This window comes from Solanum verrucosum, unplaced genomic scaffold (genome assembly GCF_900185275.1).
Source record: "Solanum verrucosum unplaced genomic scaffold, falcon-dt-bn FXZP01000479.1, whole genome shotgun sequence".
NCBI lineage: Eukaryota > Viridiplantae > Streptophyta > Magnoliopsida > Solanales > Solanaceae > Solanum > Solanum verrucosum.
The window spans coordinates 1-10,662 of record NW_026020121.1 but is presented as its reverse complement, the minus strand read 5'-3'; the positions used below and the strand labels follow the sequence as shown (position 1 = coordinate 10,662).

General features: G+C 51.7%; 32 non-coding genes across 32 annotated transcripts; all 32 read right to left on the bottom strand.

The window, feature by feature from the left end:
* Window positions 1-51: 51 nt before the first annotated feature.
* LOC125825788 (5S ribosomal RNA) lies at window positions 52-169 on the bottom strand. Its single transcript, XR_007442915.1, has one exon. It is a non-coding gene; the product is annotated as a 5S ribosomal RNA (ribosomal RNA).
* Window positions 170-378: 209 nt separating this feature from the next.
* Window positions 379-497, bottom strand: LOC125825786 (5S ribosomal RNA). The gene has a single exon (XR_007442914.1). It is a non-coding gene; the product is annotated as a 5S ribosomal RNA (ribosomal RNA).
* A 211-nt stretch (window positions 498-708) lies between these two features.
* Window positions 709-827, bottom strand: LOC125825785 (5S ribosomal RNA). The gene has a single exon (XR_007442913.1). It is a non-coding gene; the product is annotated as a 5S ribosomal RNA (ribosomal RNA).
* A 209-nt stretch (window positions 828-1,036) lies between these two features.
* On the bottom strand, window positions 1,037-1,155 carry LOC125825784 (5S ribosomal RNA). The gene has a single exon (XR_007442912.1). It is a non-coding gene; the product is annotated as a 5S ribosomal RNA (ribosomal RNA).
* A 214-nt stretch (window positions 1,156-1,369) lies between these two features.
* On the bottom strand, window positions 1,370-1,488 carry LOC125825783 (5S ribosomal RNA). The gene has a single exon (XR_007442911.1). It is a non-coding gene; the product is annotated as a 5S ribosomal RNA (ribosomal RNA).
* Window positions 1,489-1,700: 212 nt separating this feature from the next.
* LOC125825782 (5S ribosomal RNA) lies at window positions 1,701-1,819 on the bottom strand. Its single transcript, XR_007442910.1, has one exon. It is a non-coding gene; the product is annotated as a 5S ribosomal RNA (ribosomal RNA).
* Window positions 1,820-2,032: 213 nt separating this feature from the next.
* LOC125825781 (5S ribosomal RNA) lies at window positions 2,033-2,151 on the bottom strand. The gene has a single exon (XR_007442909.1). It is a non-coding gene; the product is annotated as a 5S ribosomal RNA (ribosomal RNA).
* A 213-nt stretch (window positions 2,152-2,364) lies between these two features.
* On the bottom strand, window positions 2,365-2,483 carry LOC125825779 (5S ribosomal RNA). Its single transcript, XR_007442907.1, has one exon. It is a non-coding gene; the product is annotated as a 5S ribosomal RNA (ribosomal RNA).
* A 213-nt stretch (window positions 2,484-2,696) lies between these two features.
* On the bottom strand, window positions 2,697-2,815 carry LOC125825778 (5S ribosomal RNA). The gene has a single exon (XR_007442906.1). It is a non-coding gene; the product is annotated as a 5S ribosomal RNA (ribosomal RNA).
* Window positions 2,816-3,029: 214 nt separating this feature from the next.
* On the bottom strand, window positions 3,030-3,148 carry LOC125825777 (5S ribosomal RNA). The gene has a single exon (XR_007442905.1). It is a non-coding gene; the product is annotated as a 5S ribosomal RNA (ribosomal RNA).
* A 214-nt stretch (window positions 3,149-3,362) lies between these two features.
* On the bottom strand, window positions 3,363-3,481 carry LOC125825776 (5S ribosomal RNA). Its single transcript, XR_007442904.1, has one exon. It is a non-coding gene; the product is annotated as a 5S ribosomal RNA (ribosomal RNA).
* A 213-nt stretch (window positions 3,482-3,694) lies between these two features.
* Window positions 3,695-3,813, bottom strand: LOC125825775 (5S ribosomal RNA). The gene has a single exon (XR_007442903.1). It is a non-coding gene; the product is annotated as a 5S ribosomal RNA (ribosomal RNA).
* Window positions 3,814-4,027: 214 nt separating this feature from the next.
* On the bottom strand, window positions 4,028-4,146 carry LOC125825774 (5S ribosomal RNA). The gene has a single exon (XR_007442902.1). It is a non-coding gene; the product is annotated as a 5S ribosomal RNA (ribosomal RNA).
* A 213-nt stretch (window positions 4,147-4,359) lies between these two features.
* Window positions 4,360-4,478, bottom strand: LOC125825773 (5S ribosomal RNA). Its single transcript, XR_007442901.1, has one exon. It is a non-coding gene; the product is annotated as a 5S ribosomal RNA (ribosomal RNA).
* Window positions 4,479-4,692: 214 nt separating this feature from the next.
* Window positions 4,693-4,811, bottom strand: LOC125825772 (5S ribosomal RNA). Its single transcript, XR_007442900.1, has one exon. It is a non-coding gene; the product is annotated as a 5S ribosomal RNA (ribosomal RNA).
* Window positions 4,812-5,025: 214 nt separating this feature from the next.
* Window positions 5,026-5,144, bottom strand: LOC125825770 (5S ribosomal RNA). The gene has a single exon (XR_007442899.1). It is a non-coding gene; the product is annotated as a 5S ribosomal RNA (ribosomal RNA).
* Window positions 5,145-5,358: 214 nt separating this feature from the next.
* LOC125825769 (5S ribosomal RNA) lies at window positions 5,359-5,477 on the bottom strand. The gene has a single exon (XR_007442898.1). It is a non-coding gene; the product is annotated as a 5S ribosomal RNA (ribosomal RNA).
* Window positions 5,478-5,690: 213 nt separating this feature from the next.
* Window positions 5,691-5,809, bottom strand: LOC125825767 (5S ribosomal RNA). Its single transcript, XR_007442896.1, has one exon. It is a non-coding gene; the product is annotated as a 5S ribosomal RNA (ribosomal RNA).
* Window positions 5,810-6,023: 214 nt separating this feature from the next.
* On the bottom strand, window positions 6,024-6,142 carry LOC125825766 (5S ribosomal RNA). Its single transcript, XR_007442895.1, has one exon. It is a non-coding gene; the product is annotated as a 5S ribosomal RNA (ribosomal RNA).
* Window positions 6,143-6,356: 214 nt separating this feature from the next.
* LOC125825765 (5S ribosomal RNA) lies at window positions 6,357-6,475 on the bottom strand. Its single transcript, XR_007442894.1, has one exon. It is a non-coding gene; the product is annotated as a 5S ribosomal RNA (ribosomal RNA).
* A 213-nt stretch (window positions 6,476-6,688) lies between these two features.
* On the bottom strand, window positions 6,689-6,807 carry LOC125825764 (5S ribosomal RNA). The gene has a single exon (XR_007442893.1). It is a non-coding gene; the product is annotated as a 5S ribosomal RNA (ribosomal RNA).
* A 212-nt stretch (window positions 6,808-7,019) lies between these two features.
* Window positions 7,020-7,138, bottom strand: LOC125825763 (5S ribosomal RNA). The gene has a single exon (XR_007442892.1). It is a non-coding gene; the product is annotated as a 5S ribosomal RNA (ribosomal RNA).
* Window positions 7,139-7,352: 214 nt separating this feature from the next.
* Window positions 7,353-7,471, bottom strand: LOC125825762 (5S ribosomal RNA). The gene has a single exon (XR_007442891.1). It is a non-coding gene; the product is annotated as a 5S ribosomal RNA (ribosomal RNA).
* A 213-nt stretch (window positions 7,472-7,684) lies between these two features.
* Window positions 7,685-7,803, bottom strand: LOC125825761 (5S ribosomal RNA). The gene has a single exon (XR_007442890.1). It is a non-coding gene; the product is annotated as a 5S ribosomal RNA (ribosomal RNA).
* A 214-nt stretch (window positions 7,804-8,017) lies between these two features.
* LOC125825760 (5S ribosomal RNA) lies at window positions 8,018-8,136 on the bottom strand. The gene has a single exon (XR_007442889.1). It is a non-coding gene; the product is annotated as a 5S ribosomal RNA (ribosomal RNA).
* A 213-nt stretch (window positions 8,137-8,349) lies between these two features.
* On the bottom strand, window positions 8,350-8,468 carry LOC125825759 (5S ribosomal RNA). Its single transcript, XR_007442888.1, has one exon. It is a non-coding gene; the product is annotated as a 5S ribosomal RNA (ribosomal RNA).
* A 213-nt stretch (window positions 8,469-8,681) lies between these two features.
* LOC125825758 (5S ribosomal RNA) lies at window positions 8,682-8,800 on the bottom strand. Its single transcript, XR_007442887.1, has one exon. It is a non-coding gene; the product is annotated as a 5S ribosomal RNA (ribosomal RNA).
* A 213-nt stretch (window positions 8,801-9,013) lies between these two features.
* Window positions 9,014-9,132, bottom strand: LOC125825790 (5S ribosomal RNA). Its single transcript, XR_007442917.1, has one exon. It is a non-coding gene; the product is annotated as a 5S ribosomal RNA (ribosomal RNA).
* Window positions 9,133-9,345: 213 nt separating this feature from the next.
* Window positions 9,346-9,464, bottom strand: LOC125825789 (5S ribosomal RNA). The gene has a single exon (XR_007442916.1). It is a non-coding gene; the product is annotated as a 5S ribosomal RNA (ribosomal RNA).
* Window positions 9,465-9,678: 214 nt separating this feature from the next.
* Window positions 9,679-9,797, bottom strand: LOC125825780 (5S ribosomal RNA). The gene has a single exon (XR_007442908.1). It is a non-coding gene; the product is annotated as a 5S ribosomal RNA (ribosomal RNA).
* Window positions 9,798-10,011: 214 nt separating this feature from the next.
* On the bottom strand, window positions 10,012-10,130 carry LOC125825768 (5S ribosomal RNA). Its single transcript, XR_007442897.1, has one exon. It is a non-coding gene; the product is annotated as a 5S ribosomal RNA (ribosomal RNA).
* A 213-nt stretch (window positions 10,131-10,343) lies between these two features.
* On the bottom strand, window positions 10,344-10,462 carry LOC125825757 (5S ribosomal RNA). Its single transcript, XR_007442886.1, has one exon. It is a non-coding gene; the product is annotated as a 5S ribosomal RNA (ribosomal RNA).
* Between the last annotated feature and the right edge of the window lie 200 nt (window positions 10,463-10,662).

Here is a 10,662-nt window from a genome sequence, read left to right as displayed (position 1 = left end):
AAATAATAATTTTATTTTTTCAATTACACGACCAAATTTCGACAAAAAGGAGGGATGCAACACGAGGACTTCCCAGGGGTCACCCATCCTAGTACTACTCTCGCCCAAGCACGCTTAACTTCGGAGTTCTGATGGGATCCGGTGCGTTAGTGCTGGTATGATCGCATCCATCATTCATAGCACTCTAAATTCTATTAAACACCTCCTTCCTCCCAACGCCCTAGCCTGCCCCCACCGACCTAGCCTCCACGCGCACCGACGCATGACGCGCCCGTCACGCCCATCCTCAACGCCCCATCACCTGTCCTAACGACGTCGTTCCTGCAAAAAAAATAATAATATTTTTTCAATTACACGACCAAATTTCGACAAAAAGGAGGGATGCAACACGAGGACTTCCCAGGGGGTCACCCATCCTAGTACTACTCTCGCCCAAGCACGCTTAACTTCGGAGTTCTGATGGGATCCGGTGCGTTAGTGCTGGTATGATCGCATCCATCATTCATAGCACTCTAAATTCTATTAAACACCTCCTTCCTCCCAACGCCCTAGCCTGCCCCCACCGACCTAGCCTCCACGCGCACCGACGCATGACGCCGCCCGTCACGCCATCCTCAACGCCCCATCACCTGTCCTAACGACGTCGTTCCTGCAAAAAATAAATAATAATATTTTTTCAATTACACGACCAAATTTCGACAAAAAGGAGGGATGCAACACGAGGACTTCCCAGGGGGTCACCCATCCTAGTACTACTCTCGCCCAAGCACGCTTAACTTCGGAGTTCTGATGGGATCCGGTGCGTTAGTGCTGGTATGATCGCATCCATCATTCATAGCACTCTAAATTCTATTAAACACCTCCTTCCTCCCAACGCCCTAGCCTGCCCCCACCGACCTAGCCTCAATTTACAACCACATGACGTCGCCCGTCACGCCCATCCTCAACGCCCCCATCACTGTCCTAACGACGTCGTTCCTGCAAAAAATAAATAATAATATTTTTTCAATTACACGACAAATTTCGACAAAAAGGAGGGATGCAACACGAGGACTTCCCAGGGGGTCACCCATCCTAGTACTACTCTCGCCCAAGCACGCTTAACTTCGGAGTTCTGATGGGATCCGGTGCGTTAGTGCTGGTATGATCGCATCCATCATTCATAGCACTCTAAATTCTATTAAACACCTCCTTCCTCCCAACGCCCTAGCCTGCCCCCCACCGACCTAGCCTCCACGCGCACCGACGCATGACGCCGCCCGTCACGCCCATCCTCAACGCCCCCATCACCTGTCCTAACGACGTCGTTCCTGCAAAAAATAAATAATAATATTTTTTCAATTACACGACCAAATTTCGACAAAAAGGAGGGATGCAACACGAGGACTTCCCAGGGGGTCACCCATCCTAGTACTACTCTCGCCCAAGCACGCTTAACTTCGGAGTTCTGATGGGATCCGGTGCGTTAGTGCTGGTATGATCGCATCCATCATTCATAGCACTCTAAATTCTATTAAACACCTCCTTCCTCCCAACGCCCTAGCCTGCCCCCACCGACCTAGCCTCCACGCGCACCGACGCATGACGCCGCCCGTCACGCCCATCCTCAACGCCCCCATCACCTGTCCTAACGACGTCGTTCCTGCAAAAAAAAATAATAATATTTTTTCAATTACACGACCAAATTTCGACAAAAAGGAGGGATGCAACACGAGGACTTCCCAGGGGGTCACCCATCCTAGTACTACTCTCGCCCAAGCACGCTTAACTTCGGAGTTCTGATGGGATCCGGTGCGTTAGTGCTGGTATGATCGCATCCATCATTCATAGCACTCTAAATTCTATTAAACACCTCCTTCCTCCCAACGCCCTAGCCTGCCCCCCACCGACCTAGCCTCCACGCGCACCGACGCATGACGCCGCCCGTCACGCCCATCCTCAACGCCCCCATCACCTGTCCTAACGACGTCGTTCATGCAAAAAAAAATAATAATATTTTTTCAATTACACGACCAAATTTCGACAAAAAGGAGGGATGCAACACGAGGACTTCCCAGGGGGTCACCCATCCTAGTACTACTCTCGCCCAAGCACGCTTAACTTCGGAGTTCTGATGGGATCCGGTGCGTTAGTGCTGGTATGATCGCATCCATCATTCATAGCACTCTAAATTCTATTAAACACCTCCTTCCTCCCAACGCCCTAGCCTGCCCCCCACCGACCTAGCCTCCACGCGCACCGACGCATGACGCCGCCCGTCACGCCCATCCTCAACGCCCCCATCACCTGTCCTAACGACGTCGTTCCTGCAAAAAAAAATAATAATATTTTTTCAATTACACGACCAAATTTCGACAAAAAGGAGGGATGCAACACGAGGACTTCCCAGGGGGTCACCCATCCTAGTACTACTCTCGCCCAAGCACGCTTAACTTCGGAGTTCTGATGGGATCCGGTGCGTTAGTGCTGGTATGATCGCATCCATCATTCATAGCACTCTAAATTCTATTAAACACCTCCTTCCTCCCAACGCCCTAGCCTGCCCCCCACCGACCTAGCCTCCACGCGCACCGACGCATGACGCCGCCCGTCACGCCCATCCTCAACGCCCCCATCACCTGTCCTAACGACGTCGTTCATGCAAAAAAAAATAATAATATTTTTTCAATTACACGACCAAATTTCGACAAAAAGGAGGGATGCAACACGAGGACTTCCCAGGGGGTCACCCATCCTAGTACTACTCTCGCCCAAGCACGCTTAACTTCGGAGTTCTGATGGGATCCGGTGCGTTAGTGCTGGTATGATCGCATCCATCATTCATAGCACTCTAAATTCTATTAAACACCTCCTTCCTCCCAACGCCCTAGCCTGCCCCCCACCGACCTAGCCTCCACGCGCACCGACGCATGACGCCGCCCGTCACGCCCATCCTCAACGCCCCCATCACCTGTCCTAACGACGTCGTTCATGCAAAAAACAAATAATAATATTTTTTCAATTACACGACCAAATTTCGACAAAAAGGAGGGATGCAACACGAGGACTTCCCAGGGGGTCACCCATCCTAGTACTACTCTCGCCCAAGCACGCTTAACTTCGGAGTTCTGATGGGATCCGGTGCGTTAGTGCTGGTATGATCGCATCCATCATTCATAGCACTCTAAATTCTATTAAACACCTCCTTCCTCCCAACGCCCTAGCCTGCCCCCCACCGACCTAGCCTCCACGCGCACCGACGCATGACGCCGCCCGTCACGCCCATCCTCAACGCCCCCATCACCTGTCCTAACGACGTCGTTCCTGCAAAAAATAAATAATAATATTTTTTCAATTACACGACCAAATTTCGACAAAAAGGAGGGATGCAACACGAGGACTTCCCAGGGGGTCACCCATCCTAGTACTACTCTCGCCCAAGCACGCTTAACTTCGGAGTTCTGATGGGATCCGGTGCGTTAGTGCTGGTATGATCGCATCCATCATTCATAGCACTCTAAATTCTATTAAACACCTCCTTCCTCCCAACGCCCTAGCCTGCCCCCCACCGACCTAGCCTCCACGCGCACCGACGCATGACGCCGCCCGTCACGCCCATCCTCAACGCCCCCATCACCTGTCCTAACGACGTCGTTCATGCAAAAAAAAATAATAATATTTTTTCAATTACACGACCAAATTTCGACAAAAAGGAGGGATGCAACACGAGGACTTCCCAGGGGGTCACCCATCCTAGTACTACTCTCGCCCAAGCACGCTTAACTTCGGAGTTCTGATGGGATCCGGTGCGTTAGTGCTGGTATGATCGCATCCATCATTCATAGCACTCTAAATTCTATTAAACACCTCCTTCCTCCCAACGCCCTAGCCTGCCCCCCACCGACCTAGCCTCCACGCGCACCGACGCATGACGCCGCCCGTCACGCCCATCCTCAACGCCCCCATCACCTGTCCTAACGACGTCGTTCCTGCAAAAAATAAATAATAATATTTTTTCAATTACACGACCAAATTTCGACAAAAAGGAGGGATGCAACACGAGGACTTCCCAGGGGGTCACCCATCCTAGTACTACTCTCGCCCAAGCACGCTTAACTTCGGAGTTCTGATGGGATCCGGTGCGTTAGTGCTGGTATGATCGCATCCATCATTCATAGCACTCTAAATTCTATTAAACACCTCCTTCCTCCCAACGCCCTAGCCTGCCCCCCACCGACCTAGCCTCCACGCGCACCGACGCATGACGCCGCCCGTCACGCCCATCCTCAACGCCCCCATCACCTGTCCTAACGACGTCGTTCCTGCAAAAAAAAATAATAATATTTTTTCAATTACACGACCAAATTTCGACAAAAAGGAGGGATGCAACACGAGGACTTCCCAGGGGGTCACCCATCCTAGTACTACTCTCGCCCAAGCACGCTTAACTTCGGAGTTCTGATGGGATCCGGTGCGTTAGTGCTGGTATGATCGCATCCATCATTCATAGCACTCTAAATTCTATTAAACACCTCCTTCCTCCCAACGCCCTAGCCTGCCCCCCACCGACCTAGCCTCCACGCGCACCGACGCATGACGCCGCCCGTCACGCCCATCCTCAACGCCCCCATCACCTGTCCTAACGACGTCGTTCCTGCAAAAAATAAATAATAATATTTTTTCAATTACACGACCAAATTTCGACAAAAAGGAGGGATGCAACACGAGGACTTCCCAGGGGGTCACCCATCCTAGTACTACTCTCGCCCAAGCACGCTTAACTTCGGAGTTCTGATGGGATCCGGTGCGTTAGTGCTGGTATGATCGCATCCATCATTCATAGCACTCTAAATTCTATTAAACACCTCCTTCCTCCCAACGCCCTAGCCTGCCCCCCACCGACCTAGCCTCCACGCGCACCGACGCATGACGCCGCCCGTCACGCCCATCCTCAACGCCCCCATCACCTGTCCTAACGACGTCGTTCCTGCAAAAAATAAATAATAATATTTTTTCAATTACACGACCAAATTTCGACAAAAAGGAGGGATGCAACACGAGGACTTCCCAGGGGGTCACCCATCCTAGTACTACTCTCGCCCAAGCACGCTTAACTTCGGAGTTCTGATGGGATCCGGTGCGTTAGTGCTGGTATGATCGCATCCATCATTCATAGCACTCTAAATTCTATTAAACACCTCCTTCCTCCCAACGCCCTAGCCTGCCCCCCACCGACCTAGCCTCCACGCGCACCGACGCATGACGCCGCCCGTCACGCCCATCCTCAACGCCCCCATCACCTGTCCTAACGACGTCGTTCATGCAAAAAACAAATAATAATATTTTTTCAATTACACGACCAAATTTCGACAAAAAGGAGGGATGCAACACGAGGACTTCCCAGGGGGTCACCCATCCTAGTACTACTCTCGCCCAAGCACGCTTAACTTCGGAGTTCTGATGGGATCCGGTGCGTTAGTGCTGGTATGATCGCATCCATCATTCATAGCACTCTAAATTCTATTAAACACCTCCTTCCTCCCAACGCCCTAGCCTGCCCCCCACCGACCTAGCCTCCACGCGCACCGACGCATGACGCCGCCCGTCACGCCCATCCTCAACGCCCCCATCACCTGTCCTAACGACGTCGTTCCTGCAAAAAAAAATAATAATATTTTTTCAATTACACGACCAAATTTCGACAAAAAGGAGGGATGCAACACGAGGACTTCCCAGGGGGTCACCCATCCTAGTACTACTCTCGCCCAAGCACGCTTAACTTCGGAGTTCTGATGGGATCCGGTGCGTTAGTGCTGGTATGATCGCATCCATCATTCATAGCACTCTAAATTCTATTAAACACCTCCTTCCTCCCAACGCCCTAGCCTGCCCCCCACCGACCTAGCCTCCACGCGCACCGACGCATGACGCCGCCCGTCACGCCCATCCTCAACGCCCCCATCACCTGTCCTAACGACGTCGTTCCTGCAAAAAATAAATAATAATATTTTTTCAATTACACGACCAAATTTCGACAAAAAGGAGGGATGCAACACGAGGACTTCCCAGGGGGTCACCCATCCTAGTACTACTCTCGCCCAAGCACGCTTAACTTCGGAGTTCTGATGGGATCCGGTGCGTTAGTGCTGGTATGATCGCATCCATCATTCATAGCACTCTAAATTCTATTAAACACCTCCTTCCTCCCAACGCCCTAGCCTGCCCCCCACCGACCTAGCCTCCACGCGCACCGACGCATGACGCCGCCCGTCACGCCCATCCTCAACGCCCCCATCACCTGTCCTAACGACGTCGTTCATGCAAAAAACAAATAATAATATTTTTTCAATTACACGACCAAATTTCGACAAAAAGGAGGGATGCAACACGAGGACTTCCCAGGGGGTCACCCATCCTAGTACTACTCTCGCCCAAGCACGCTTAACTTCGGAGTTCTGATGGGATCCGGTGCGTTAGTGCTGGTATGATCGCATCCATCATTCATAGCACTCTAAATTCTATTAAACACCTCCTTCCTCCCAACGCCCTAGCCTGCCCCCCACCGACCTAGCCTCCACGCGCACCGACGCATGACGCCGCCCGTCACGCCCATCCTCAACGCCCCCATCACCTGTCCTAACGACGTCGTTCATGCAAAAAAAAATAATAATATTTTTTCAATTACACGACCAAATTTCGACAAAAAGGAGGGATGCAACACGAGGACTTCCCAGGGGGTCACCCATCCTAGTACTACTCTCGCCCAAGCACGCTTAACTTCGGAGTTCTGATGGGATCCGGTGCGTTAGTGCTGGTATGATCGCATCCATCATTCATAGCACTCTAAATTCTATTAAACACCTCCTTCCTCCCAACGCCCTAGCCTGCCCCCCACCGACCTAGCCTCCACGCGCACCGACGCATGACGCCGCCCGTCACGCCCATCCTCAACGCCCCCATCACCTGTCCTAACGACGTCGTTCATGCAAAAAAAAATAATAATATTTTTTCAATTACACGACCAAATTTCGACAAAAAGAGGGATGCAACACGAGGACTTCCCAGGGGGTCACCCATCCTAGTACTACTCTCGCCCAAGCACGCTTAACTTCGGAGTTCTGATGGGATCCGGTGCGTTAGTGCTGGTATGATCGCATCCATCATTCATAGCACTCTAAATTCTATTAAACACCTCCTTCCTCCCAACGCCCTAGCCTGCCCCCCACCGACCTAGCCTCCACGCGCACCGACGCATGACGCCGCCCGTCACGCCCATCCTCAACGCCCCCATCACCTGTCCTAACGACGTCGTTCCTGCAAAAAATAAATAATAATATTTTTTCAATTACACGACCAAATTTCGACAAAAAGGAGGGATGCAACACGAGGACTTCCCAGGGGGTCACCCATCCTAGTACTACTCTCGCCCAAGCACGCTTAACTTCGGAGTTCTGATGGGATCCGGTGCGTTAGTGCTGGTATGATCGCATCCATCATTCATAGCACTCTAAATTCTATTAAACACCTCCTTCCTCCCAACGCCCTAGCCTGCCCCCCACCGACCTAGCCTCCACGCGCACCGACGCATGACGCCGCCCGTCACGCCCATCCTCAACGCCCCCATCACCTGTCCTAACGACGTCGTTCCTGCAAAAAATAAATAATAATATTTTTTCAATTACACGACCAAATTTCGACAAAAAGAGGGATGCAACACGAGGACTTCCCAGGGGGTCACCCATCCTAGTACTACTCTCGCCCAAGCACGCTTAACTTCGGAGTTCTGATGGGATCCGGTGCGTTAGTGCTGGTATGATCGCATCCATCATTCATAGCACTCTAAATTCTATTAAACACCTCCTTCCTCCCAACGCCCTAGCCTGCCCCCCACCGACCTAGCCTCCACGCGCACCGACGCATGACGCCGCCCGTCACGCCCATCCTCAACGCCCCCATCACCTGTCCTAACGACGTCGTTCCTGCAAAAAATAAATAATAATATTTTTTCAATTACACGACCAAATTTCGACAAAAAGGAGGGATGCAACACGAGGACTTCCCAGGGGGTCACCCATCCTAGTACTACTCTCGCCCAAGCACGCTTAACTTCGGAGTTCTGATGGGATCCGGTGCGTTAGTGCTGGTATGATCGCATCCATCATTCATAGCACTCTAAATTCTATTAAACACCTCCTTCCTCCCAACGCCCTAGCCTGCCCCCCACCGACCTAGCCTCCACGCGCACCGACGCATGACGCCGCCCGTCACGCCCATCCTCAACGCCCCCATCACCTGTCCTAACGACGTCGTTCCTGCAAAAAAAAATAATAATATTTTTTCAATTACACGACCAAATTTCGACAAAAAGGAGGGATGCAACACGAGGACTTCCCAGGGGGTCACCCATCCTAGTACTACTCTCGCCCAAGCACGCTTAACTTCGGAGTTCTGATGGGATCCGGTGCGTTAGTGCTGGTATGATCGCATCCATCATTCATAGCACTCTAAATTCTATTAAACACCTCCTTCCTCCCAACGCCCTAGCCTGCCCCCCACCGACCTAGCCTCCACGCGCACCGACGCATGACGCCGCCCGTCACGCCCATCCTCAACGCCCCCATCACCTGTCCTAACGACGTCGTTCATGCAAAAAAAAATAATAATATTTTTTCAATTACACGACCAAATTTCGACAAAAAGGAGGGATGCAACACGAGGACTTCCCAGGGGGTCACCCATCCTAGTACTACTCTCGCCCAAGCACGCTTAACTTCGGAGTTCTGATGGGATCCGGTGCGTTAGTGCTGGTATGATCGCATCCATCATTCATAGCACTCTAAATTCTATTAAACACCTCCTTCCTCCCAACGCCCTAGCCTGCCCCCCACCGACCTAGCCTCCACGCGCACCGACGCATGACGCGCCCGTCACGCCCATCCTCAACGCCCCCATCACCTGTCCTAACGACGTCGTTCCTGCAAAAAATAAATAATAATATTTTTTCAATTACACGACCAAATTTCGACAAAAAGGAGGGATGCAACACGAGGACTTCCCAGGGGGTCACCCATCCTAGTACTACTCTCGCCCAAGCACGCTTAACTTCGGAGTTCTGATGGGATCCGGTGCGTTAGTGCTGGTATGATCGCATCCATCATTCATAGCACTCTAAATTCTATTAAACACCTCCTTCCTCCCAACGCCCTAGCCTGCCCCCCACCGACCTAGCCTCCACGCGCACCGACGCATGACGCCGCCCGTCACGCCCATCCTCAACGCCCCCATCACCTGTCCTAACGACGTCGTTCCTGCAAAAAAAAATAATAATATTTTTTCAATTACACGACCAAATTTCGACAAAAAGGAGGGATGCAACACGAGGACTTCCCAGGGGGTCACCCATCCTAGTACTACTCTCGCCCAAGCACGCTTAACTTCGGAGTTCTGATGGGATCCGGTGCGTTAGTGCTGGTATGATCGCATCCATCATTCATAGCACTCTAAATTCTATTAAACACCTCCTTCCTCCCAACGCCCTAGCCTGCCCCCCACCGACCTAGCCTCCACGCGCACCGACGCATGACGCCGCCCGTCACGCCCATCCTCAACGCCCCCATCACCTGTCCTAACGACGTCGTTCATGCAAAAAACAAATAATAATATTTTTTCAATTACACGACCAAATTTCGACAAAAAGGAGGGATGCAACACGAGGACTTCCCAGGGGGTCACCCATCCTAGTACTACTCTCGCCCAAGCACGCTTAACTTCGGAGTTCTGATGGGATCCGGTGCGTTAGTGCTGGTATGATCGCATCCATCATTCATAGCACTCTAAATTCTATTAAACACCTCCTTCCTCCCAACGCCCTAGCCTGCCCCCCACCGACCTAGCCTCCACGCGCACCGACGCATGACGCCGCCCGTCACGCCCATCCTCAACGCCCCCATCACCTGTCCTAACGACGTCGTTCATGCAAAAAACAAATAATAATATTTTTTCAATTACACGACCAAATTTCGACAAAAAGGAGGGATGCAACACGAGGACTTCCCAGGGGGTCACCCATCCTAGTACTACTCTCGCCCAAGCACGCTTAACTTCGGAGTTCTGATGGGATCCGGTGCGTTAGTGCTGGTATGATCGCATCCATCATTCATAGCACTCTAAATTCTATTAAACACCTCCTTCCTCCCAACGCCCTAGCCTGCCCCCACCGACCTAGCCTCCACGCGCACCGACGCATGACGCCGCCCGTCACGCCCATCCTCAACGCCCCCATCACCTGTCCTAACGACGTCGTTCCTGCAAAAAATAAATAATAATATTTTTTCAATTACACGACCAAATTTCGACAAAAAGGAGGGATGCAACACGAGGACTTCCCAGGGGGTCACCCATCCTAGTACTACTCTCGCCCAAGCACGCTTAACTTCGGAGTTCTGATGGGATCCGGTGCGTTAGTGCTGGTATGATCGCATCCATCATTCATAGCACTCTAAATTCTATTAAACACCTCCTTCCTCCCAACGCCCTAGCCTGCCCCCCACCGACCTAGCCTCCACGCGCACCGACGCATGACGCCGCCCGTCACGCCCATCCTCAACGCCCCCATCACCTGTCCTAACGACGTCGTTCCTGCAAAAAATAAATAATAATATTTTTTCAATTACACGACCAAAT